Source organism: Phytophthora infestans, genomic scaffold (assembly GCF_000142945.1).
Source record: "Phytophthora infestans T30-4 supercont1.25 genomic scaffold, whole genome shotgun sequence".
NCBI lineage: Eukaryota > Oomycota > Peronosporomycetes > Peronosporales > Peronosporaceae > Phytophthora > Phytophthora infestans.
The window spans coordinates 111,274-121,783 of NW_003303734.1; the positions used below are offsets into that span (position 1 = coordinate 111,274).

The following is a 10,510-nucleotide window of genomic DNA, read 5'->3' on the forward strand; positions in this document are numbered from 1 at the left end:
CAACATGTAGTCTTTGTTTTTTCGAAGGCAGTTCCTCGTTATTTTCGCTAGCGTTCGAGAGAGAGATCGCCATCAGTTGCGCATACCTTCCGTACTCTGAATCCATAAACTTCGTCCCAAATTGTGTCGTCGTACTAACAGCGGCAAATGCTTCGTCTAGCAAATTCCAGAGCTTGGCACGCGAGAGTGCCAGGCTTTTATCGATACCAGATCCACCTGGACCATGGCCCGCCGTAATGTCATCACCTGCACGCTTTACGGCTTCTACGACTTCGTTCACAAAAAGCCTCGCAAATCTCCCACGCGAATTCATCGCAATATATTCCACAACCGGGAACCGAGCCACAACGGTCTCCAAGACCTCTTGATCTTGCTGACTGTCCGAATCGAATACAAATTGATAAGGAGGAAACTTGGAGACAATGGACATCCACATGAATTTTCCTGTGGCGCTGCTAGTCGCTGGAGACGCCAGACTGCTAATTTTGGGATCCTTTCCCATAACAATCACCAGCAAGCCACACGCGCGGAAGATATTGCGTTGAAACGCCATTACATTCTTCGCTTTGACGTTAAGAGTCACGTCATCCAATATGAAAAAGGGCATCAATTTTCCCTTTCCCTCCATCTTCTTAATCTCGCAACGGACATCATGCACAGCGCACATTTTTACGCGGAATTCGGTTTTCTGCTCGAAGCGTATCATTTGTGCGCTCTGATGCTGGGAATACTCCAGCAAGCACGAAATAAAACCACACGTCCACAGGTCCATAGTCTGGTAAATTCCTGATTGGCAGTTCACAATGTCCTCCATCGGCTTGGCAACTGGATCATCCATTTCCACAACCTTGCGAAATGCCGCTGATATCGACTCGAAATTCCTGTACATCGTCGGTGACCCGTCAGTTATTTCGTTGGCAAACCAGTAAAACCACGGTCGGGAGCCCTGCAACGCGAAGGCGAGCTGCGATTTCCCCATGCCAGACGACCCTTCTACGCAAATAAACGGAAGCGGAAGATCACCCGTGTCATAGAAAGCGTCGATTTTGTCCAGCACCTCACAGCAATAATTGCTGCGTTCTTTACGAATGCGAACGCCGCACTTTTGATAGTAGTCCAGCTCTTTCATAGGATTTTCTTCATTGCGTTCTAGAATGACGATCGCGACCGTGCTCGCGAAGAGACCCGGAACCACCACTAGCACGTGGAGTTGGTCAGCGGATGGCTGGGGCATCTTGTTTTTGTCAAGCACCCACTGCAAAGTCTTCGAGGCCTTCATCTGCTTTCCATCGATCAGCGTTTGATGACCTGGTTGATCTTTCCTTCCTCAAGCTCCAGAACAGCTTCACTTTCGTCAGACAGCCACTCGTCATCCGTCGTCTTCGCCAGGAAGAGCTGCAGTTTGTCTGCATCGACATTTTTGAAGTCGTTCGGCATATTCTCCTTAATTGCTATCTTCAACTGGCCTACCAATTTGTTCTCGTCGATGTCGACAGAGAAAGCGCCTCCCCCTTCTCCGACGACATTACAAATTAAGGACACCATCTCCCCTTGAGTTGGCGAATTATGGAATGAGGGATAAAGAGAATTTTTTTAGTGAAAAACGAAGGCGTGTCACATAGACAGGTGGGAGACCACTGGTCTCAGAAGGTGGTCTCAAAAATTTGGTACAGTCCAAAACGGTCACAAATTGTCACAAATCGTGACTTACAAACGCTGAAGTAGCGGTGTATGATTGGTCATAAAAATGAAATTGAACGCATTTAATTTCTTCGTATTATAGTTCGTTTGACAGACGTCGAGACCGTCGCTTAAGAAGGAGAGCAAGAACGTCGCACGACTCTGCTGCCCAAGTTAGCGGAGAGAAGCCACAAACACCCGGCAGGGCGGCAGGAAGGTTGCCATTTTCAGCTCTGAAAATGACGGTCCTTGTAACGGGGTACGTAGCCCTAAGTGTACCCTGGCTACATGAAGTGTGACACTTCACACTTCAGGTGTATGACACGTCATACTCCGGGATATTTGGTACAAAGTACCAAGGTCGTTCAAAGCCAACCATTGGTCAAACGACATTGCATTTCTATAGGTAACTTATAGTTTGTATTAAACCCAAACTTAGCCTACCTATAAATATACTCAGTTTACAATCTACCTTATTTAGGCCACTTCGCTCTCTTGAAATAAAGAGGGGACCTGTGAACTGCCGTTCACTGAGAGTTTGTATACTCTCGGAAGATAACTTCCGCTAGCGCAAGGTGCTGTGTGACCCCGTCACACTTGGTAGCACTAGTAGTCAATCGCGGATAGACTACCAGAACCTCTCCGAAGTTCGTTGCCATGGATTGGAACGACTTCTCCCATATGAACGACTCTCAGTTCGAGTCGTTCGGAAGATGGCAGGCATCTTCGGGATGGAGGCCCTGCAGAGCCTGGTGGTGTCAACACCGACTTAGCAGCTCGAGCGCGTCAATGCATTCGACGCGTACGAGCAGGGCCTCATCGCGCATGTGCGGGAGAACCTGCAGGCTCCGGCGGCGGAAGCAAATCCGCCTCACCCGAAGCCAATACGGCTGAAGATTAAGCCGTATGAAGTAAAGGAAGGCGAGAACCTTCACTTCTGGGTCCGAGAAGTGGGGTTCGCGATAGACGCGGCTCTGATCTCGACTGAGCAGCTGCGTGTTGCTTTTGCACTCTCCAACCTTAGCGGCCGTGCTAAGATTTGGGTGTACACACGGGAAGCAACATCCCCAGAATGTTTCACATCCTGGGCTCAGCTGTGCGAACAGCTCCGAGCCACGTTCCTCCCGGCGAACTACGAGTACCGCCAGCGTTCGCGCTTCCTCGCGTGTAAACAAGAGAGGCGCGAACTGCACGAGTATGTGCAAGAAATACGGGAGCTCACGGCGTCCCTAGTGGGAAACCCACTCAACGAACACAATAAGATGACTGTGTTCATGGACGGCTTTCGAGTGGGCCCCGCACGCACTCAGCTGTTCCGGGTGCAGTCAAGCACTCTCGAAGAGGCGATTCAAGTGGCTCTTCAAGAAGAATACAGCCATCGCCAGGCGCGTACGCCGGCCTCAGCATGGCCTGGGAGCTCCTTGTCGGCTCCCGGTCGAACAAGCCCCAACGGACCAGTTCCCATCAAACTCGGGTCCGCCGAACAGCGTGACATCCGCTGCTTCGGCTGCGGGAAGATGGGCCACTTTAAGCGCGACTGTCCCGCTGAAAGACTTCGCAGACGGTCCTTCCCCAAGCTCGTCCTCAAGGGTCGCTGGCAGAAGCCAGGATCCGGGAACGCTGGGAACCAGTAGGGGCGGGGCGACCTACTGGGGAAGAACTAAGTCTTCGTGATGGGTGCGCGGGTGGCGCGTACCACGGGGCCTTAACCCCTGAGAGTCTTCGCACTCTCGAATCGGCGAAGAGCAGCGGCGTGTTGCTCGTAGTACACGGATGTGTACGGGGATATGATCATCCCTTTAGAATCTTGATCGATTCTGGGGCGTCGAAGAATTTCGCACGCCGCCAGACGGTTGCTCGCAACAGCAACAAGTTGTCCGATGCTTTGAGAGAAAGCAAGTGCAACGGGACGGTGTCAGTGCGACTGGCCAACGGGAAGATCGTCACTGTCCCCAACGTCCAAGTAGATCTGGCCGTCAAGTTTAAAGACTTTGACAGCCTCGAACAGTTCACTGTTCTCGATATGGATCCATATGATATGATCCTGGGCATGCCCTGGCTTGAGAAGCACGAGCCCTGGATCGACTGGCGAGGCAAGGCAATCGGTGCCAGCCGCCCTGCGCAGTCCGACAGAGGATTGGTGAGTCATGTTCCCACCTCTGTCAGGACCCATGGCGCCCGCAAGGGCTGCCAGGGTACCAAAGCATCCGGCAGATGCTTGGGAGTCGTCGACGTTTATGACGACTCCGAGGATGTTTTTATGGTGGCAGCGCCCAGAAGAGGCGCTGGCCAAGTGGGTAACTTAGGTCCACAGGCGGGTAACTTAGTTCAGCAGACAGCTGCAGCTGTCACGAACACTGAGAGCAGCGTGTTCAGAGTGGGTAACAGAGTTCCACTCACGGTCGCCCAGACCTTAACTGAAGAGGAAGACGTCGGATACGCTTCCTGTGTGGGTAACACAGTGCCACACGCGGTCGCCCAGACCTTAACTGAAGAAGAAGGCGTTGAACACGCTTCCTGTGTGGGTATCATAGTACCACACGAGGCCACAAGTGCCTCGGATGTCGTAGCGACGACATCCCTAGACGTGGGCAGCAAAGCTCCCCGTCACAGTCGCCGTCGTCAACGACGCCGCCGCCGCCTCAAGTCGGATCCGAACTTCGTTCCGATCGACGTCGCTTTAAGCGACTCGGAGTCCAGGGCCCGGGCTCCTCCGACATAGCCGGTGAAAGAGTGTTATCACATCTTCGATGGCGAGACCGGTATATCCGTCAAGGCATCTGGTGTCCACTTGAAATCGTTGCCAGAGGTTGCAGAGATACTGCACCTCGAGGAAATGACGGCTGAGTATTTCCTGATCAACCTCAAGGCTGGCGAGATTGCTGAGATGGTACTCATGAGACCTGAGACCACTCGGGAGGAGCTGAACTCCTCCTCTGTTTTGGACGAGAACGTCCTGGAAGACCTGAACAAGCAGCGTCAGGCGCGCTTATGTTCTGAGATTCTTAAGAACCCCAAGGACCCGGTGTATCCTTTGGTGACAAAGTATGCGGACGTGGTGAACAAACACCCACCGACCCAACTCCCACCGGATCGCGGCGTACGGCACAAAGTATTGTGTCACGAGGCAATGGCCTCTCCCGCGCGAACAGTGCGAGGTCATTGATGCATTCTTCGCCGCGAAAGCGAACGCGGGCATGGTGCGGGAGTCGAAATCCCCGCACTCGACGCCGACTTTCTGCGTTCGTAAGCCGAACGGAAAGTGGCGTCTGGTTCGCGCTCATAACAAGCTGAACAACGCAACGGTGCCGGCCCAAACACCAATCCCACGAAAGGATGTGTTGTTGTTTCAACATGGCCGGGAGCGTACTGTACAGTGCGCTGGATTTGGTAGACGGATACTACCAAATCCTGATGCGAGAGAGCGACATCCCGCTCACCGCGGTAAGCACTCCAAGCGGCATGCTTTGGGAGTGGCTCGTCATGCCGCAGGGCTTGTCTAACGCCCCGGCGACGTTCAATCGCCTGGTGACGCAATTGTTCCGCCCTTTGCGTACCTTCGTACAGATGTACTTCGACGACATATTCGTCCATAGCCGTGCCGAGGGAGGCAAGACGGCCATGGAGGTGCATCTGGGACACCTCCGTCGAGTGTTGGACGTAATGCGAGCGAACAAGCTCTACGCCAACATCGACAAGTGCGTTTTCGCGTCACCAGAGATTAAAGTTCTCGGTTGCTTCGTAAGCAACGTGGGCGTTCGGGCTGACCCAGACAAGGTCAAGGCCATAGCCGCATGGCCGACACCCCGATCCCAGAAGGATCTTTGGAAGTGGTTGGGCTTGGCCAACTACCTTCACAAGTACAGCGCAGGGTACGCGGGCTTCGCTAAGCCCTTGTCGAGCCTCCTTCAGAAGGACGTCGACTGGCGCTGGGAGCAAGAGCACCAGGATGCCTTTGATAGCATCAAGGTAAGTCTCCAAGAGGCCCCTGTCCTGGCCCTGCCGGACAAGACGAAGCCGTTTAGCGTCGTCTGCGATGCCTCCGATTACGCCATCGGATGTGCATTGCTGCAGGCCGATACGGCTGGACATGAACGAGTCATCTCGTTCCAGTCCAGGCAGCTCAAAAGCCGCCGAGCGGAACTACCCTGTCCACGACAAGGAGCTCCTGGCAATGAAATATGCCCTTGTGAAGTTTCGTGTTCACCTTCTGGGCTCTAGGCCCTTTGTGATCTACACTGACCACGCGTCCTTGAGGACGGCGACTAACTCGCCTCACCTCTCCCAAATGATGGCGAGGTGGCTGTCCTTCTTCGCGGAATACAACTTACGCGTCGAATACAAGCCGGGCAAGCTCAACGTGCTTGCGGACGCCCTCTCTCGGCGTCCCGACTATGAGTTGCCCACATCACGCGGGTGACAACGGATCTATATGATCGGATACGCATGGCGTATCGGGACGATGAGGCTGTCGCGCCTATCGTCAATTTCCTTATGGACGGAACGAGCGCGAAGTCCGACTGGCTCTCGTCGCGACAGCGCTCACGTTTCCACCGATACGAGTTGAAGGAGGGCCTCCTCTATTACCGGGTGGAGCCCACTGATCCTCCCAGGGTGGTCGTACCCAACGACGAGGATCTGAAGTTCGATATCCTCGCAGAGGCGCATGACGCGCCCTCCAGCGGCCACTTGGGCCGCGAGAGGACCGTTCTGTCGGTCTCTCAGTCCTTCTGGTGGACCCACATGTACAAGTGGGTCGCCCGGTACGTTAAGACATGCGAAACATGCTAGCGGGTCAAACCCACAGGGCACCCTTCGGCTCCACTACAGAGCCTGCTCGTACCGGCTGACTGTTGGAAGTCGATGAGTCTTGACTTCATCTTTGGGCTTCCCGCCGACGGACACGGCAACACCGGAATTTTGGTGTTCGTGTGTCGGCTGAGCAAGCTTGCTCCAGTTCCCGTCACTGTTACGGGCGAACAAACCGCAAGGTTGTTCGTCGATGGCGTGTTCCGCTATCACAGTCTCCCGGAGACGATTGGCTCGGACCGAGACCCGCGGTTCACTGCTGCGTTTTGGAAAACACTGTTCCCTTTACTGGTAACTCGTCTGCAGATGTCCACTGCGGACTATCCGCAGACAGACGGCCAAACAGAGCGTGTCAATCGAGTGCTCGAGGACACTCTGCGCAGTGTGTGCGCGGCAGCACCACGTACGTGGTCGACGCAGCTTCCAGTTGTTGAGTTTGCGCTCAACAACGCGGTGCACGCGTCCACGGGGTTCACGCGGCTCTACTTGAACGGCTTCCGCCACCCCAGAGTGCCTCTCACTCTTCGAGGAGACACTGACTCCTCTATTCTAAGTGGGGGAGAGGCTCGGAAAGCCCTTTCCTCCCAGGTCTCGGATGTGAGACCAGTTTCGCTGCGGAAACAGGTGGAATCCTTTATGAATACCAAGCTGAGCATTGTCAGCAGGGTCCGCGATGTCATGGCAGCGGCCCAGGATAAACAAAAGGAGTACTCAGACAAACATGGAAGAGGAAACTTAAGTATATTTGAGGTTGGGGACTTAGTGTTGCTAGACACGAGGAACCTACCTCTTGACACTGTCAGCTCTGTCGGCAGCAACAAGCTGAAGCACCGCTTCATCGGACCTTTTGCAGTCCTGGCCAGACATGGTGCGTCGTACACCATCGACCTTCCAAAGTCAATGACGACGCACCAGACGTTCTATGTCGGACGTCTTAAGCGGTATTTTGACCCGCAGGGGGTTGCTGACTCGCAGATCCCCCTTGACCCAGCTCCTCGAAGCGAGGGCCGGTCACAGTCGTCGACGAGGACGTCGGAGCAGGCACCCAAGCCTCGGTCGGGACGGCAAGGCTGCGGTCAAGACCGTACGCCAGAGGGGCTCCATACGAACGGACCCCGGCGCCATACGCCGAGTACGCTGAGTACGCCGGGTACGCACCATACGCGTACGTCTGGGAGTGTGCCGCAGGCGGCTCCGGACGTGGCAACAAAGCCTCGATCCGTCGGAGCATGCGAAAGGCCTCGTCCAGATCGGTCGAAGAGGCCCGGCGATCCACCCGCAGGTACAGGCTCGCGACCTCTCGCTCCAGCAGGTCCAGGCGGCCCGCAAGACGAGCGAGCTCGCCCTGATTCCCGACCTGGGCGGAAGCATCACCGCCAGTCCCAAGGCCAAGTGCAATCTCAAGCACGAGGACACGTTAACGGAGGCGGGCAACCTCAGGGCCCTGTGTCGGACCCGCAGTCGGAGCGCTCGGACGAGAGTGGCTTTCGGGAGGCGCCGAGTACTCGTACTCGTACGAGGGCACCTCTGCCCCTGCTTGACCGGAATGGAGAGGTCCACTTCCACGTGGAGCGGATCCTCCAGTAGCAACGGCGTCGCGGTAAGCGACAGCTCCTCGTGAAGTGGAGGGGTTATGCCCACTCCGAGAACTCATGGGAGCCGATTGAACGGCTCCTGATTGACTGCCCGAAGGCTTGTCGCAATCTGGGAACAGAAGTGGTGGCAGCTTCATAAGTAGTCCGGGCTTCTTACCCGAACGGGGTACGGACGATGAATACATTCCGTACCGCGCTCATCGTGAGCGCTAGAAGCCGCGCGCTTCAGGATGTCCCTTGGCAGCATGCGCTTGCTGATCAAGTGGGCAAACCTCACACGAAGATCACGCTGGTCCAGGATGCGGGACAGCAGCTGATCTTCATGGAGTTCCCGTAACTCCGTGGGTGAGTACTTAAGAGTCCCCACCCATGCCCAGAACATGTCCTCACGAGAACTCCACGTGGGACAGCTCTCGGGCATAGCCCAGGGGTATCCCCAAAGAGGATAGAGACCACCCCGGGTCTCGGGCTTCTTACGACAAGTCGTGAAGTTCTTAAGGGGAATGCGGTGTGGCGCGAGAAGCACACACCGAGCAGACATCAAGTTGTCAACGAACAACTGTTCTTTCTGAACAAGGGCTCGTTCATAGATGCCCCTAGAAGTGTGACCGCCCACAACGCCACGAGGAGCGACGAGAAGCTCTAAGAAGAGGTCAGCCCCAGAGCTCTCCTCGGGAGGCCAATACCCTCTTGAGTTGATGGCAGCTCCCTGGCTGACGGGTGCCACCACCGAACCCCCACGCACACGCTGGGCAGCTTAGAACTCCTCCTGCTGCTGGTCGAGGTCATTCGAGACCTCCCGGGGCTCAACGATAGCACCCTCCTCTTCCTCTTCTTCCTCCTTCTCCTCCTCTTCATCCGAGGAGTCGAAGATACCCCGATAGGAGCGACGAGTCTCCTTCTCCTCGCGGAGTGGAGACTTAGAGGCTGTACGCTTCTTTGAGGGCTTGACACCTTCGGCTTTAGAGGCCTTAGCACGCGCAAGACCCTCGGCAAGCGAGAGACGTTTGCGAGGATTCTCTTCCTCATCGCCACCGGCTTTGGGAGCGCCCTTAGCCTTGGCGGCCGGACTCTCGGAGCGCACATAAGTCCTGGGACTGTGATCACCTTGATCACTAGCGAGCGACTGCACGCTGTCATCTTTGTGCTCACTGGGGCACTGGGCTGTGCCCTCCCACAGAGCCCGCAGGAGCATCGTGAGTGCTCTCGGACTCGGCATCGTCCTCACTGCCCGAGTTGAGCTCACGTTCCACGAACCGAGGGTTCGGACGATTGTCTGAAGATGAGGGCGACGGACTGCGGCGCTTGCTTGCGCGCTTGTCCACAGCGCATCACCCGAGGAACCGATCGCCTCGGAGGCCACCTGAGTAGCCTCCTTGAGTGCCGAGCCTTTGCCGTGAGGCTTAGTGCTCTTGGCTTGCGCCTTACCGGCAGCAGCCTTGGAGCGTGTCTTAGCACCGCTCTTTGCAGTGCCACGAGGCATGGTAACGGTCGAATTGGAGACCTAGACGAAGAGCGCACAGGTTGCTGCTCGAGGCTCTAACTGTGAAGTGAGCCTCCGCCGCGCTCGCGCGGCCAAGTCGATGGTTTTCGACTTTGAGAATGAGAGTTTGTGACGAACACCTCTTCATTCTGATTAGTCGGTAAACCGAACCTAAGTGGGGGGGGATGTAACGGGGTACGTAGCCCTAAGTGTACCCTGGTTACATGAGGCGTGACACTTCACACTTCAGGTGTATAACACGTCATACTCCGCGATATTTGGTACAAAGTACCAAGGTCGTTCAAAGCCAACCATTGGTTAAACGACATTGCATTTCTATAGGTAACTTATAGTTTGTATTAAACCCAAACTTAGCCTACCTATAAATATACTCAGTTTACAATCTACCTTATTTAGGTCACTTCGCTCTCTTGAAATAAAGAGAGACCTGTGAACTGCCGTTCACTGAGAGTTTGTATACTCTCGGAAGATAGCTTCCTCTAGCGCAAGGTGCTGTGTGACCCCGTCACAGTCCTAATTGCTGGAGCTAAGACACGAGTTTTTAGCTTAATTTGCCTCGCATAAGTGAGAAGGACAGAAATGATGGAAACTTACTATTTTCTAGTTATTGATGTTGTCTGTTTGCTTTACGAGTAAGGGTTGATGTCAGTTGGGTCGTAGCTCTGCTGCTTCAGAGGCTTTTATGCCTTCATTATTGATGCCAGGTTTTGCCATATCAAGGTAGCGCTAGTCAAAGTTCTTCTAGTTGCGTGTACAATAAAACTGTCAGCGTGTTTTCGCCAGTCTTGCGCTCTGATGTGGTAATTGTTGCTTCAGCGTTTTTGAGGCCTGAAGGCTAAAGGTAATTCCAAACATCCTTTGAGCTGATGCTAAATGGTATTCTATTTACCTGTTAAAGTCATCAGAAAACAAAAGCACATTA

General features: G+C 54.6%; 1 pseudogene; it reads right to left on the reverse strand.

Moving 5' to 3' along the window:
• Window positions 1–726: 726 nt before the first annotated feature.
• Window positions 727–1,545, reverse strand: PITG_22985 (annotated as a pseudogene; the record flags this gene model as incomplete).
• Window positions 1,546–10,510: the final 8,965 nt, after the last annotated feature.